The sequence below is a fragment of the Typopeltis vanoorti genome, chromosome 12 (genome assembly GCF_054136105.1).
Source record: "Typopeltis vanoorti isolate ZY-2024b chromosome 12, IOZ_Tvanoo_1.0, whole genome shotgun sequence".
NCBI classification, from domain to species: Eukaryota; Metazoa; Arthropoda; class Arachnida; order Uropygi; family Thelyphonidae; genus Typopeltis; species Typopeltis vanoorti.
The window spans coordinates 39034480-39052721 of NC_143560.1; the positions used below are offsets into that span (position 1 = coordinate 39034480).

The 18242-nt window shown below is 34.6% G+C and overlaps 1 protein-coding gene across 1 annotated transcript in view; it reads left to right on the plus strand.

Moving 5' to 3' along the window:
• Positions 1-459: 459 nt before the first annotated feature.
• Positions 460-18242, plus strand: part of LOC150100718 (microphthalmia-associated transcription factor-like) — a 179675-nt gene continuing 161892 nt past the window's right edge. Inside the window, exon 1 of the mRNA XM_090401966.1 lies at positions 460-550. The gene's annotated coding sequence lies outside the window, so the exon portion shown is untranslated. The remainder of the gene's footprint in view (positions 551-18242) is intronic.

Below are 18242 nucleotides of genomic sequence, written 5' to 3' on the forward strand. Positions count from 1 at the left end.
CCGAAAAAAAATAAATAAATAAATAACCGGATAACTAAATATTTAGGCTGCATGAAACATAATATAATTTCAGTGGCAATTAAGCATCAGTTTCGTAAGTGTCAGCAGCCAGTTGCCCTACATTGAACCGCTGCATTTCCTCTTCCACCTGCCAAGGAGGCTAACTGACTTTTACGCTGTACCGAGAAATATTTCTAGGAGTCATCGACAGTTATCAACAGCGAACCAACCTTCGTTCGAACATTATCAGCGACTAACAAAATACTGCACATTGTTACTCTGGTTATCTTTCGAAGCTGTTGGTTACTATCGCTATTACTGCTAAACACTGGCGAATTTTTCTTCTTTCGTTTGCCTGCATTTCGTGCGGTTCACATCCCACCCTGGGGAAAGCTCAGGGTTCATATCGACTGTCCGAGCAGGTTATTCTGTCCTTCTCCCCCCCCCCTCCTTTTTATTTATTTTATAAAAAATGAAGACGTGACAAAACAGAATGACATCTCCAAATTAGCAGTTGCAGTCATCTAACAACAACGAAGTGAGTAAATAGGTAAGTTTTAAATTCTAATTTTATGTTTGTAAATTAAAGTACTAGTTTAAATGAGGTGTCTTGATATTGGAATCGGTATTCTGAAATATTTCAGTTGCTGTATCGTACCTTGATCAATAAATTGTATCGTACCTCGATCAACCTTGAAAAGAAAACTATAAAATATTTTTTTAAAGAATATATATATATATATATATATATATATATATATATATATATATATATATATATATATATAACTTTAATTATTAATTCTTAGTTATATATATACACACACACACACACACACACACATACACATGAAACTGAAAAGCAAAGACGATTAAACCTACAAACACATCCTGGCGATCACTGGAATTTCAGCCTTCTGGGGGGGGGGGAATCAACTTTCATGATTTTTTTAATGATGAAATGTAGAAAACAAAGTTATATCAGGTATACGTATAGTGATGTACAGTACCTAAGATATATTTATTTTGCTAATAAACAGTCACCTACGCTTATATTTTTAAAACAAATGTATTCTAATATTATATCGTGTGCATGCAAATCTTATTTCAGATACTAGATTTGCCGAATATGTCAAAAAAAAAAAAAAACAAACAATCGATGTCTGTTATCCCAGGAGAATAAAACTTCGTGGCCTTAATGGTCTCCTCGCTAATTTTAAACAAGGTAAACATCTTCGTTTGTTTGTTTTTCCTTCAGAAAAAAATGACAAAATTAAGAATTAGTATTCTGAAACTGAAAATGACCACTTATAAAGAAAAGTAAACTAAAAATTTCGTGTTCTAATTTCATCAACCATTTGACTGGTTTAGGACTCAATATCAGCATTAAACCTCACACGTATATGGATATATTGGACCTATCCTGATTGACAATAATTAAGAACATTGTTTATTAAATAAGAAATAAGAGTTTCCTCAACTCTTATCTCTATGACAGACTCGAACTGCCTCTGCAGTTCGAGTCTGTCCAAAAAAATAAGCAAATCTGCAGGAGAACACATGCAGTTTACATACATAAGACACCTGGCCGCGTAGTCTTAGTCACGTCGACTGTAATTTCAAGCAGAAAATTTTAACCGTAACCTAGTTTATTTACATACACAGTACTTGTTTATATGTATCATATAAAATCTTAATCCTTGGATATTAAGATAAGTAAAAATGGCCTAAAAACTTCTTTAAGAGGGAAGAGCGGAGGGCTGACTCTTTTGAGATTTTAAATGCTCACCGAAAGTCTGAAAACACGAAATAACAACAGTGAAACAACGTTATAAATAATTTTTTTTAAAAAATCTGAAACATATGTCAGCCAAGCAGCCATTTTTAAATTGCTGGCAATTGCTACTTGAATATTTTGCTCATCGGGTAGATACCTTTTTCAAAATGGGTTAAGCATCTATTAGATTAATTTTGTCTGCTCGTATACAAAAATCATTTCTACACTCGTGTCGGATAGATTTTTTTTTTTTTTTAAATTCGGAATCACTACAAAAATTTGAATATGTTTTCACGTAGTCGAATCTTGATTTCAGCCAGATGATTTGGATTGGGAAAACGATTCTAAGTAATAGTATCAATTACACACTGGCTATCTGAAATTCGAATCCTGTCTAGGACTCGAACAGAATCGTTTTTCAACTGGAGCTGAGAGTTAGCCTGTTCCATACGGAGCTGGAAGGGCTTTTCTTCCAAAAAAAAATAATCGGATTTTTCATCCCGCAAACCGGCCAGAACAACAGCTGACAGCTAGGCCTAATAGACTGGCCTCATAGCGTCAGTTACTTCAGCCGTACACCCAGACAACAACAACAGCTGACGGGAATTTGATTAAATTAGGTGTTGAGGATCGCGAAAAAAAGTTTGGCTTTCGTTCGTATAATAATGCAATTGTACAAATTTGTTTTTTATTTATTTTTAATACTTTAATTCATTAACAACTTGAGTAGAAAAAGTAAGACTGTCCACATGCAGGGATAGCTAAAAGAGCTTCACGCTTTAGTTTCGAAATCGGAAAGAAACCCGAGTGCAGGTCGTCGTTTACACCATCCCGCCCCAGGGGCGCGCCAGTAGTGTCCGGCGCCTGTGTGCAAAACTTTAGTTGGTGCCCCTATCCCCACCCCCTCCAATAAAAAATCACTTTAAAAAAACGTTTTTTTTTTTTAAGTATTTCCTCTTCTTTGGCGCCTTTACTATCCTGGCGCCTGTGTGCGTCGCACACATTGGACATATGGTCGGCGCACCCTTGTCCCGACCTTTGCGAAATGCTGATACCCACCATACATCTCTTAGATCAGACCAGCAGTCACTACCATTCTGTCCTCTCTCAACAGTTTTTTTTTTTTTTTTTTACTCAATGAGCGCTGTTCCACTTTCGTAAGCATAATTTTTTAACGTTCCGTTCAATGCATATCTCCCTATGTAGCTCTATCATGCACCACTTTGCTATCTGAGTAGGTGTTCGTATTACTCGCGGGTACAATTTATCAGCACTATACGGACGGACATGTTCCAGTGACAGCCTGTTCAACGACAATAATGTTGCCAGTACCAATCCTCACATTACTAACACTTCAATGCACAGTTTAGTATTTCACTAGCATTCAACTACATTTGAGTTTACCAGATTAAACTCTGTGTCCTATCACTACTAGTAACGTGGTTGCATATGAAATAAGTTTAACGTTAACAGGTCATATTTCTAAACAGTATGATAGAGAAAATATTAGAAATTCGAAGAGATCATCGCATGTATGGAGTCCTTTAATACGACGAATCGTTCAGTTATAAAGGAAGACAACTTTTTTAAACTTCTCTTACGCGAAGGTTCCGCCTTCTCCCGTTATTTTAAAAAGAACTTACGCGCTTAGGGCCCTTCTAAAGAATTGAGTATATCAAAACCAGAACGCTCCTATTTCTTTTGCGTCTGTCCTTTGAGGAAATCCCTGCTGTCGTGTGTTCTCTTTTCTTGTGTTCGGCATTTTACTGTGCTTTTACGATCGTTTTATTTTGTCTTTTAATACAGCCAGTTGTTCGGTTCAACTGCATCGAATTTATCAAGAAAAGAAAACAGTGAATCAAATGTATAAGTATTCAGGAAAGATTATAATATAAATCAAGTTTTACTTTTATGTAAGTGATATTTTTAACCTCCTTTTTTCTAAATTCATAGAAAAGTATCTCCAACTTAATTTGAATGAGTGGTCTTTGACATTCTTAAAATGTTACGGTAATATCAAACGTATTTCATTTTAATAGGATAGAGCGAAGGATTTTGGAAGTCTGATCCAGTTTTTGTAACTGTAATCCCAAATATCCACTTGCAGTATAAAATTATTGTTTACAATAATTTTATAAAAATTATTGTAAAGCTATTTTTATTTAGTATCATAACTGGATTAAGTTCAGAGAAGCCAGAACCCATATTGCAGAGATCAACATGTTTTTGTTTTTCAAACCACTTCAGCTTTTTTGATAATTTTCATCTCCAAATCCTACAAGAAGGAGTCGAACCCACACAATTTCTAAGAGCTGAGAAGCAAACCATTCCACCAACCGGGCCATCACATTTAATTAAATTTGCAAATACATGGATATAATTTAATTATTGAGCTCATCCAATGCTTCACGCATTGGATGAGCTCAGGACAGGAATTAGGATAGGAGGTAGATTGTTCATCAGCATGCCTCAGTAATCTGAGGTATGCTGATGATACAGTACTCCTTTTGTAATGACATGGAAGAACTAGGACTAATTCTTAACAAAGTTAACAAGATCAGTAATAACAGAATACTTCAACTCAATTCTAGTAAGACAAAGATCATGGTTCTCAAAGGAAAAACAAACAGAGAAGCTCTTGAGAAACAAGTGTACCTTAATGGAGAAAGAATTGAGGAAGTCAGCAAGTTTGAGTACCTGTGATCCATTATTAATGTGAAGAATTGCTGTTCAGAAGATGTCAGAAAAAGGTTAGGAATGGCTAAAACAGCAGTCAGAGACCTGTCTAAAATCTGGAAGGACGGATTTGTTCTCCATGGGAACAAAGTTGAGGATTTTGGATGCAGTTGTTTTTCCAAAAGCAATTTATGGATGCGAGACTTCGAACCTAAAGAAGTCAGATAAGAAACGGATATCTGCTTTTGAGATGTGGTGTTACAGAAGGCTGTTGAGGATATCATATACTGAAAGGCGTACAAATGAATGGGTGTTAGAAAAGATTAGTAGAGCTTTAAGGCTCCTTCAGGATATTGACAGAAGAAAGTTAAAATATTTTGGATACATAGAAAGGATGGAAGGAGGACTTCTCAGAACAGTAATAGAAGGTAAAGTTCCTGGGAAAAGGGGTAGACCATCAATGAGATGGATGGATGGAGTGACTGTGTGGAGTGACTGATCTTCAGAGAGTTGAGACTGCCAGAAAAACAAACAACAGGACTACATGGCGAGGCGTGGTGTGGAACATCACCGAGCATCGGAGTGACCATACGGCATCTGTAGATGCCGAGTGAACATAGAGAGAGAGAATACATAGATATAATTTAATTATTGAGGCATTTTTAAAACGAAGAATTGCCTCATGTTTAACCTCTTTCGATTATTTACATTTTTTTCTGAATTTTTGACATTTTTATTGATTACATTATGTCAGTGGAAACGTTCGAAAATTTTTCATTTAAAACTCATGAAAATAATTTTTTTTCCCCATCGATTTATTCGAGTAACTGAAAAAGTTACAGAATTCGTATACCAAAGAATGTGAAAAAAAATGTATCAAATTTAGAGGAGAATACTGGTCCTTCATGCGCTAAAATACGTCTGATTTCGTTCCTTTTTGTTTTCCTTACCATTTCAAAACAACACATAAATAAATCTTGGAACGGCCTTTCTATTTTCAAAGGGAGTAGGTGGAACTCTTGTAGTCCTAATTTTGGAAATCGGTAGCAGCTGATAGTTAAGTCATGTCTGCCGATGATTTGTGTAGTTACTGATGGAGAGAGTACAGAAAACGACTGCTACCATCTCTGTTCCGAGACTGGTATTACTGTGTGAAATTTCTACGTTTTGATTTTCTGTGCTGCGGGATAAAATAGGAGTCCGTTTGCCAACGATCAACTGGCTCAGTCATCGGCTGAAAATAAAGGCCTAGCAAAATAATTCAATAAGAACAATAATGACATTTATTCGCACACACAATCTTGTTTAATTGTCATGGCTTGATATGTGATGTAGTGTGAGCTGCAGATGGAAAGATCTGTGTATACTTCTGGAAATACATTGTTCTATTTTAATTTACTAATTCATGTTGATTTTTCAGTTTTTGTGTATATTTTTTAAATCAATTCAACATACAAGAAGTGTCAGAACCAACAGCATATTAACTCTGTGTGAGCCTCTTTTACTTAATTTTTCACTTGAATTTCTTCCTTTGTAAGTAGTAAAAATTTCGGGGATGGCCAAATTAATTTTTATTCGTATTCGTGAAGCTCTCCAGTCGACACCAGCATTAAACCAAAATTGAGATCAGTGGATAAATTTTTAGTCATTTCATTAAAATCGTCCTGCCTCTTATCTGCAAAGTACTAACTTTTTATACGGTCCTTCTGTGACCAAAATTAAAATACCGCTCTCATACTTCATATCTCAAGTACAACATTCGTATAAGTATATAAAAAAGTGCAGGCTTTAAAACTGTTATAGAAAAATCAATATTAAATTGTGTTAAAGTAAGAAAGAAAAAAAAAACGTCGAATGAAATAAAATAAATATTGGAAATGTCCTTAGTGAGTACTTGCAATTATCATGTTCTGGTTTACTTATCTGCCCCTGTGGATAACACTTCCCTCTTCAAGCCCTCTAGTTTGAATTCCACAGCGGTCTAGAACATGGATATCTTTGAATGTCTTTTGGTCGAAGATGAATTTCATCGATATAGAGTACATGAGATAATATAAAAATAATAATTGATGTAGAGTACATACATGGTGGAATTATCTTGGAGGAAGCAGAGGAGGTGAGAGATCTGGGAGTCATTGTGGACAGGGACCTGAAATTTTGGGGACATATTCAGTGGCGGCTCGTGGCTTGAAATCGTGGGGGGGGGGGGGGTGTTGCAACTTTCGAAATATACATACACACTGTAAGTACAGTGTATACGTGTTTGGATAAAATATCAAAATTATGTAAAAAACAAATAAAAAATAAATAAATAAAAAACCATGAAAAGATATTGTTTATTATCGATAAAATTATACAGTTTGGTATACTTCAAAATTACTTAAAAAATAAAATCCATTATCATAACCCCAATATTGTTCCAAAATAAAAACTATAACAAATGTTATGTCTTTACTTGTGCTGTCCAAATATTTAAAGAGACGGAGTAAATACGATAAGCACTACGAACATTCTACTACTAGCACAGTGTAATAGTGGACCTACGCGACGGACAGTGCCGCATTACGCTAATAGCTCGCATCTCACTAATACGTGTATATCCTTGCGCGCGTAGCAATATGACACTGTGGTAAACACAGTGCTGCTAGCGTCCCTCCTAAGTGCTACAAGATGGATTTTTATTATTTTTTTTATACAAAATAAGAGAATTGTGTAGGCTTGTTGATGATAAAATTAAATATTACAAGCAAATATAAATATATATATATATATATATATATATATCGAGAAAAATTAGGGGGTGTTGCAGTTCCGCAATTCCTATGCACGAGCCGCCCCTGATGATAAACTGTCTGTGTGTATGTGTGAGAGATAGAGAGAGACAGCTAAACCGACCTCGATGAAACCGACCTCGATGAGGGGTTGCAACTTTCGAAATATACATACACACTGTAAGTACAGTGTATACGTGTTTGGATAAAATATCAAAATTATGTAAAAAACAAATAAAAAATAAATAAATAAAAAACCATGAAAAGATATTGTTTATTATCGATAAAATTATACAGTTTGGTATACTTCAAAATTACTTAAAAAATAAAATCCATTATCATAACCCCAATATTGTTCCAAAATAAAAACTATAACAAATGTTATGTCTTTACTTGTGCTGTCCAAATATTTAAAGAGACGGAGATTTGAACCTATCCGTGGATATTATGATTTAAACCTCCATGGAGGTTTAAATCATAATATCCACGGATAGGTTCAAACGTAGACTTATTCGCATCCATCTGAAACGAAAATGTTTTAACCTATGGCGATGTAAAAAATGGCACCTTGATGCGGTCGCCTCGCAGCTCCATCTATGGAGCTAATTTTGCATGCGGAATTAATTTACGTGTACTGTAGGTTGAATAACGTTCTCATGTTCAGTCCACTTATATGGGGGGGGGGGGAATTTCTCCTCTTCTCTATATTGAAATTTAAAAAAAAAGGAAATAAAATGTTCCCTAACTTTCCTACTAAATCACCTTTGCTTCAAATTTCAAAAATTAACTGATCGAAATTTTTAGACTAAGGGGGGGAAACATTTTCAATCCTTGTTTAGATTCAATATGCAGGATGGTGAACATTTTTAAAAAAGGATACTCTTTTCTAAAGTTTTGCTTATAGTCCTCATTAATTGCAGTGAAAGAACACAGTTAATACTTTAAACAACGCTAATTGTACTTAAGGTATTTTTAAATAACATTACTTAACATACGTTAATTTAAAATACGCAATAATTCTAAGCTATATGTATGTCTAATAATCTTAGAAACAAATCATTCAAGAAATGAAATACATGAAGTATTTTAGTACTATCGCTTCGCTGGTAAAAAAATACTTTACAGAAAATTTGGTTCAGTTTTCAAGTGTAATTTAAATGAAAATTTAAAAAAGAATGAATTACTACCAAATATCTGTCAAGAGGTTCCGAAGTGCACTCGATGCAACGTGCCTATAAAGATGATCAAGACAGAAAAAAAAAAAATTATAACTTGTCCGTCTCTTTATGAAACGCGTGTTTTTGTCTGTGAGCACACTTCTTTTGCTTATTGTAATACGATATGAACTTAAAGAGCGTCAGATGAATCTGCTATGGCAGTATATCATATGAATCGTGCATTTTTGTGATGATGCAATCCAGATATTTAGAAATAGGAACACATCAGATGGTTAAGCGTGGTAGCAATAGTTATAACTACACAGGATTCAAGTCTATGTACCAGTTTTATGATATTAAACATTTGTTACTATTTTGTATTTTATGACCGACTTGAAAAGTGATCAGTACAGAATATTTCAGAATGCTCTAGGTTTTTTTTTTTTTTTTTTTTTTTTTTTTTTTTTTTTTTTTTTTTAACGATATAACATATTTATGTACTTTAGAACATAACACCGTTTGGACTTGCGGTGTGCTGTAACATAGTGACAGCACACCTGTATCTTTTCTCATTTCGTTTTATAGTGAGAAGTAATGAGCTGATGACATGCCTTGTGAGGCCTGTAATGTGTAAGTTAGCGTGGACTGTTTTCTTGCATCTCTATTGCCTTGAATGAAGGAATGATGAATTTGTAGCACGTTTCACGCATCCTGCTTGATATGTTGCCGATTTAACATGTTTATAGTAAGTGAAATTGTAGTCGAATGTTTATAGCAAGTGGAATTCTCCTCATCCCCAGTTTTTTTTTTTTTTTTCATTTTCTTTCACTACATTAATAGCAGTGGCGGCTCGTGGCTTGAAATCGCGGGGATGCTGCAACTTTCGAAATATACACACACACACTGTAAGTACAGTGTATACGTGTTTGGATAAAATATCAAAATTATGGTAAAAATTAAACATGAAAAAATATTGTTTATTATCGATAAAATTTATACAGTTTAGTATAATTCAAAATTACTTTTAACAAATCCATTCCTTTAATTGTAATTAAAGGAATGGATTTACAATTTTTGGACATTAAAATTAAATCCTTTAGTTGTAATGTCCAGATATTTAAAGAGACGGAGTAAACACGATAAGCACTACGAACAATCTACTACTGGCGCAAACTGCATATGAACAACAGTGGAACTGCGCGACGGACAGTGCCGCGTTACGCTAATAGCTCCCATCTCACTTCTTCTTTCACTGCGCGTTATTCCCGCTTCCTATGCAGGGTCCGCGTGTTACTTAGATGCGACTACTTGTTAGTACCACTCCCAACCGACCTGTCGCCTAGTCTGCCGCTGAGGGGGGGGGATATATTTTTGGCTGTAGAAGCGTATATTCACAGGACCGGTTTGCCTGCTTGCGGGATGAAAAACGCCAGATTAACTGGCTGAAAAAAACCCTACTTTCCACGCCCAAGCCCGGCTAACTTGGCTATGCCTGAGGAAGATCCTCAAGTTCCTCACGTCTTCGACGGGAATCGAACCTGGGACACTCCATCCCCAGGCATATGGTTGCGAAGCGCAAAGCCACTAGGCTAACCCGCATCTCACTATGATGTGCATGTGCTTGCACGCGTAGCAATATGACACTGTGATAAGCACAGTGCTGCTAGCGTCCTTCGCCTTCCTAAGTGCTACAAGATGGAATTTTATTATTTTTTATACAAAATAAGAGAATTGTATAGGATTGTTGATGATAAAATTAAATATTACAAGCAAATATAAATAAATTAATAAATATCTTTATATATCGAGGAAAATTGGGGGTACTGCAGTTCCGTAGTGCCTTATGCACGAGTCGCCCCTGATTAATAGAGTAATATGACAGGCCTTAACTTATTCCAGTATGAAACTCATAAAAAAAATAAATAGTAAAAAGGAATGCACGCATCTCCTTCCAGCTCTCTTCTTTCTAATTAGAATTACACACGTAAAGATGAGTAGCAAAAAAAAAATAAATAAATAAATAAAATAAATAACTTAAAAAGCTGTAATTAACTAAGACTGTCTGCACCATAAAATGAAAGCTTTAGGTCATTGAACTCTGGGGGAATAGTGACAAATAGAGTAACAAAAATTTTTTTTTATAAATTTTCTCTCAATATCAAGCCCCAAGAGAAACACAAACTCAGGAAAAAGAGTTTCAAAAACAGAATATTCACTAAATTAAGTACAATACATACATTTATGCCTCTCGATTATCCAGCATAATTGGAGGAAGTGGGATGTACAAGTAATTCAAAAACATAGAAAAAATTACGAGTATAAAAACTAATTATTCTAACTATGACTCTTACTGTATATTCGTAATTTTTGCTTGTTTACAAGACATTCTCCTGCGATGTATACTCTAAAAAAATTGCATATAACAAAAATAATAATAATAATAATTACATCACTATACTTGACCGCGCTACGAACACAGACTAAGAAATGTGCTCACACATACTTCCCACTCCCAATGTCTCTCGCGCACGTCAGGAACTGAGTCATATATGAACATATCCGCTTTTATGAACCAAATATTCTGTATATATAAAAGTACGTAATTTTATTAATCAGATACTCGGTAGATGAATGAAATAATCATGCACAAATAATCCTAACCCAGATAATGGAAAGAAAATTGTAAAGCAAGGATAAATGTCCCAGAAGAATTTACGTTGTAAATCATGGATATGCTAGAAACATTTAATGAATGTACTGTCTACATGGCAGAGCCAGACTAAGTGAAATATTGAAGAAACGAGTGCGCAATACTTAGGATTTTTAGCATTTCATGTTGTAGAAAAATTCGCTTCCCATTTTGCACTATCATTTCTTCTGTTTTTTCTACCCTAATATCATTGACTTCAGAATTTTAATTCGTATACATTCGAAAAAATATCGGTTTCTTTTTTGCCATTTATGCGAAAATTTCACATTGTTTTGCTGTGTTTTTTGGAGCAAGAAATCAAACACTTCCCGAGAAGTTCCATTAGTGTTCTATATGTACTAACAATAGTACAATGAAGCAAATTCCCAGAAGCGAAATAACTGATTCTCTGTAATTGCTTTTCTTGTCATTTAAATTAAATTTAAATGCTAGTTGCTTTAGATGAGAACCAAAATAAGATTGTGAGGTGAAAATTTTTTTAAATAAAGCTAACCAAAATGGAATTCATGAAAATTGAAGCTGTTGAACTTCAAAATTTTGCAAGATCATTCAGAAATACAGCAAGTATAAATATCTTGATTCAATGGTGAATAATAATAGGAAATAGTAGGGGATGTTCAAATTAGGTAACAATGTACTTAATCCTGGAGGGGTGATGTTTAATAAAGGCCCTGCTTGACGTCATTGCTAGGAAACTTGGTTTGCTATTTTCCCATCGGTGTTCTAGTAGGGAAGGGGAGGGATTATAGTGGTGGTGAGCATATTAAGCATGCCACGTGCCAAGGTCAGTGAGCAAGCATGCTTCAGTCGATGTAGTTGTTTAGTTAGTGGTGTTATTTTTCTCCTATAGCCTAGTGTGATGGATGGTGAAGGAAATAGTGAATGTGTTTTTTCTATAAGAAGTTCGCAGGTTCCAGGAGTTTAAAAAGAGTAGGGAATTAAAAAAAATCTTCTTAAAATCACACAGAAGTATCATTGCTCTGTTTTAGATCTGGATTACTCACAGCAGCAACAACAACAGCACAAAAAATAATAACGGACTGCTGGTCGGAAACTACATCATGATACTCAGCAAGACCATGCGTTGTCACAGTTGACTTTTACAGAAGCCGAATGCATTCAAATTGCGCTTTACAGCTCTGATCTCTTCCTCTGTAACCTCTTTCTTTATTCCACTATGAAGCGGTAACTGCATTGGCGTCTATTTGAAGATGACAAAGTTCTTAAAGCTGGATTATAGGATTAGCGTATTGTCCAACTGGGAGTATTCTGAAAGACATGCAAGCCATGATTTTTAATATTTTCGGTCTTGATTGAATACCGCCTTGAATAGAGCTGTGATATTTAAAATAAAAGTGTGCTGGTTAGAAATTTTATATTAAAAAAATACGTATAATTCTTTTCTTTAAAAGAATATTTGTAGGAAAAGAAATCACACAAGAAAACCAAAGTAGTATTCAGCATATTTAACCGAAAGTATTATGCAGATACGAAAGTTGGTTTCAAAGAAATAGAAAGAGCGAAAAAAAAAATTACAAAAACAATCTGCAGAGATGTAGGTTGAATTTGAATTTCGCCCATTCAAAGTATAAAGAATGGAGAGATTAAAGAATATATGGACATTAGTATCACTGAATGACAGGGGAAATTAAAAAAAAAAAAGTATTGATATCCGAGTAAGATTTTAATGGTCAAAGAAAGCCTACAGAAGTAAAGATAATGATATGACAACTGCGACAAATATAAAGAACATATAATAACGAATATAAAAGAGGTGTATGAAAATGATTGTAAGATAATATTAACCCAATGACGTTAATTGCATTTTAGATATCAAACTGTATGCAGATGAACAAGCTATTTTATCAGAAGAAAGATGGAGATTATTACCTGACAGTTATCTGATAACATTCATTAAATTAGTTGCTTTTTTTTTTCAATGAAAGGTAAGACCAATTGTTTGTTTTATGTTGTCTAATAATATCTTACTTCTGTGGGACTTATTATTCGAATCTGTTCCTTATTTTAATCATTAAATGACGCACCTCATATATAATGCTATGGTATTTAATTATGTTTCCATCATTTTACACAGTTCACCAAAAATTATTTTTTTAAAATAATTTATATTTGTAAAATTTGCCTTATCTTTTAAGTTTTATGATAACAGGGGCTGAAAAATAACAGGTGCAAGAGCGAAACAGTTAAGTCAGCATCTCTTGAGTTCTCTGTTTCATTCTTCAAATAAAATTTTTCACTTTCAAGTTGAATATTTTCCTTTAAATATCCTTGTCAGGTTCAACGTTACCAATGATCCTAACTCTGACAATCTTAAATTATGTTTTAGTCAAATTTAACCTTATTTGTTTCAAATATACCACGTTTCCAAAACGGTTTACATCTCCACTATATATGGTAAGTTCGTCAGTGGATGTATCACCATATTGCAGATGCGAAGAGTCAAGAAATGTATGAATCTTCGGTTGCAATAAGTCTTGCTCTTGCAGAAGTTCAGCTCCTGAAGCGTAGAAAGGCATTTTCTAACCTGGTGAATCTCTCCCCCCAGGATTCACCAGGTTAGAAAAGGTTACGATGGCCTTGCAAAAGACCATACAGTGTTTCATCAAGAAGGTTCAACCCCCCCCCCCAAAAAAAAATAGGACAGAAGACTGTAAGCTCTACGTCAGCGGTGATTTCATGAGAAGATTCTGCTAACAAATGGACAACAATAACGCGTCATTCTTTTGCACAATTTGGTTTCCAGAACGATAGCAAGGTATTTTCTAAAATAAGTTTCTCTTGCCGACTGTTTTCATCCGATGGAATAGTGCAACGTTTCCCAGATTTTTCATACGACGAAAACTGCACAAATCCTGAAATTTTCACGGAACACCTTGGTTATTTTGTAATGTATTAATAATTAATTATGGCATAATCATAAAGAGTATTAGTACACTTATGTATACAGTGTGGCATGTTGACAAATATAAAATTACATTTAAATTAGTTATCAATCACTGGACTAATGAAATCTTGTAGCATATGGTAGTTTCTTCAGGCCAACATCATTAAATTAATTTGTACTAATTTTCATTGACATATTCCATTATGATCACCAAAAATTTATATTTATAAGTACTTACGAGTGAATGCAGACTTTTTCTCCTGTGTGCTGGTAAAAACTACCTTTTGTACATCCTGGAGATCGCTTTGTAGACTGGAGGTGGATGAATCACTATCTGTTACGTCACAAACACTTTCAATAAAAGATTTCTTAACACCAAAATTAAACAAAGGCCCTTGTCTCTTATTCATATTAAAATTTAAATCTGCAGGCCTATTATTTTTAAAAAATCACCGTACTACGGTTTCGAAACAAGCACTTTCACCCTACAATACGAACTTGCGAAGGAAGTATTACTAGATTTGAGAACCGGATCTTCATCTTCAATTTCAGTGGAAACATTTTCTTTATACTTCTTTGCTGATTGGTCACTAATATTTGCAACACAGGTGTTATTTCGTTCAGTTTTGAGAACAGAGGATGTTGTTGTAAACGGCTTGCAGGCAATTTTTATGACTGGTCATAAACAGCGGTATTCCCTTTCCCGAATTACTTCCATGTTTAAAAATACACCGCTTGGTCACTGACATCACGGAACACTTATTCACTTTCCACGGAACACAATTTGGGAAACCCTGGAATAGTGAATGTGTGCAGATTTAGCTTGTGGTGATGATGGTATCCCAGTGATATGTTAGAAGTGTACCAGAAGTAGGCCAGCTGATAATTCTATTATTAAATATTAGTGACACATGAGTGGAAGGCGTGTGAAAAATTACCCATAGAGCCGGTCTTCATTAACTGTATTAAAAAGATGTACTATCTGAAGAATAGTGGACTATTTCCTTAAACAATTCACATATTGTTGGAAAGTATTCCACAGAAGATATATGCTACTTTTTTTAAATAACGAAACTTGTGGTGAGATCATAATTAAAAGAAACACACGTATTAACCACAGTGAAAATTATTTAATATAAATATTTCCCCATAAAGAAACAATAGAATTACTAACTGAAAAATTTCCGTCTGATATAGTTGAATTATTCAAGTTTGTTATTGCATCAGGTTACTTCACCTGGAAAGGTCAAATTTACAAGCAAGAAGAAGGAACAGCAATGGGATCTCCTTTATCACCAAACCGAGCAAACTTGTTTCCTTGAACACCTTGAGGAAAAAATATTCACTTTTGAACCCAAACCAAAAATTTGGTTAAGATATGTCGACGACGTATTTGCAGTCTGGGATCATCCCGAACATGAATTACAACTGTTTCTAAATAAAATTAACCTTTTTCATCATCACATCAACTTTACGTTAGAAAAAGAATCTCCACAGGGTATCTCCTTTTTGGATTTACACATCCAAAGAAAAGAAGACGGTTCCATCGCCACGTCTGTCTTTCGCAAGGCTACATTCACAATTCTTCCGCTCATCATCCATCTCAGAAATCTGTTATTATTAAATCACTAGTTTCCAGAGCGCACAAATTCTGCTCCTCTGAAGAATCTCTAAACTAAGAATTAGAAGTAATCAAAAATACAGCCATCCTAAATTGATATAATCCTAAAACAACTCAAAAAATCATCAGTCACTTTCCTACACATCAAACCAGACAAGAAGAAGTCCATAGGATTCTCATACCTTACGTCAAAGGCATCTCCGAACGTCTTTCTAAAATTATGAAGAAATACAATTTTGCCACTACTTACAAACCTATCAACCAAATTTACAACTTGTTACCTTCTCCTAAGGACAAACTCTCACCCTTGATGTTGCCTGGCGTTTATGAGATTCCATGCTCATGCAAATTGTCTTACTTTGGACAGACAGGTCAACACGGAATTGAAAATCCAAACCATAGGATCCATTGGGAAAAGTATAAACTTTTACATAGATCTTTATATAAACATGAACGTTTATACAAAGAAAGTTCTGAAGTCCTACTACACAGACCAAATTTAAACCGCAACGACGTTCTTACTATTCCTAAAGTATGGGAAATTGTCATACAAAATTGTGTAAAATAATTATTATTAGTTTTTTTATTTTATTTTTATTTTTTATTACTTCTGTAACACGTTACGCACGTTTAATGAGATTCTATTGTAATCATGCGCCCTAACTGTATGTTATTCCTATTATTGTTTAAACTACTGTGCTGATGATGTCCTAAGATACTTAAGGATGAAATATTTACAATTAAATAATTTTCACTGTGGTTAATACGTGTGTTTCTTTTAAATATGCTACCTTATAGGTTAAAGATGGTCCTGCATCATATAGGGAACGGATCGAATTGTATATCATATAAAAGGTTAGAATATAATATCGGCCCTGTACTTGAAGACTATTTTGAGGATCCTGTTTTTGTCAAAATCATACAAAAAAAATATTATCCAATAATTCATTATATCCTAAAATGTAAATTATAATATTTGCAGATAGATGTAATAACTGTTGATCAGGAAAATTGTCAAACAGGAGAACCGAAGGAGTAAGAATAATTTCGAAGGGAGGATGGGGGCGGAGAGAGAGAGAGAGAGAGAGACCGGATTTACGTGTAAACTTCTATCTCGGAGACCAACAATAGACTTTTTTGTTCCCCAGTTGTTGTAACCATCTATGGTGATAAAAGATGCAAGATAAGAAAAATATAGATACCTTTTAGTCCGCATTAGCGCAATAATACGCAATTACGTAATAAATAAATAAAAAAAAGCTATTGCGAAAATGGTATCTTCATCGCCTATTTCGTTCTGCATGACTGAGTGGAATGATAAATGCTTGACATACGCAAGTAGAAGCTATTGCTACTGTGAAAGGGCATTTCTGTTGCTGCTCTGTAAACTTGAATGAAAAAAAAAAAAAAATCCTTTCATCCGTGTCCGGACAATTCATCGCGCGGACGATCGCTGAAAAAATTCGCTGAAAATGTTATTCGCTAGAAAATTGAAATGATATTGCATTGATACCGATATATAAAAAGTAAATGCAGTGCAAGATAAATTTCACAAAATGTAATTTTATTATGTATTAGTCCACGCGGTTAGCCGAGTGGTTGGTTGCTTCACAACCATATGCCTGGGAAAAGAGTGTCCTTGGTTCGATTTCCGTCGCTGACATTAGCAGCTTAGGATCTTTCTCAGACATTGCCAAATTAGCCGATCTTGGGCGAAGACTGCATGGGTTTTCTCTCCAGTTTATATGGGATTTTTTCTCCCGCAAGGGGGGGGGGGCATAAGCCATCCACCTTATTCTCGTATAACGGTTGCAGTTATAAGGAAAAGAAACCCTCGACACCGTAAAGGTAAAAGAGGGATAGATCTATGTATTATTTATTTAGATTTTCATAATATTTTTTATTCTTATACAGTGAAAGTAATATTTTATTGATTACTGAGTTACCTAATTTCTGTTTCGTCTTAAAATGGTATAAATAGTTTTTCTTACTTTGATACTACAGATTCTGTTGATGGAATATTAATATTTAGAAAATCATTGCCACAACCGTTGTACGAGGATAAGGTGGTTGGCCCTATGCCTCTCAGTGTATCCTATGTTTGTAGAAGCGTTATCTTCTCAGGACCGGTTTGCTGTTTCCTTGCTTGCTTGTGGGAGGAAAAAACCCACATAAACTGGGGAGAAAAACCCTGCAGTCCTGGCCCAAGACCGTTAACTTGGCTATGTCTGAGAAATATCCTACACTCCTCACGTCAGCGACGGCAATCGAACCCAGGATACTCCTTTCCCACGCATATGGTTGTGAACCAACCAGCCACTCGGCTAACCGCGTGGACTAATACATAGATACATAATAAAATTATATTTTGTGAAATTTATCTTGCACTGCATTTACTTTTTATATATCGGTATCAATGTAATTCATTTCAGTTTTCTAGCGAATGACATTTTCAGCGATCAGTAGTTCGCGCGATGAATTTTCCTCGCGATGAATTGTCCGTGAATCCTTTCATCTGAGACCTCTGTAAATATTTAACATTCACAAATTGTATTTTTTAAAGGAAATTATCTGTTTTTTTTTTTATGTGGAAAAGTTAATTTCCATCAACTCTTGCAGAAATAA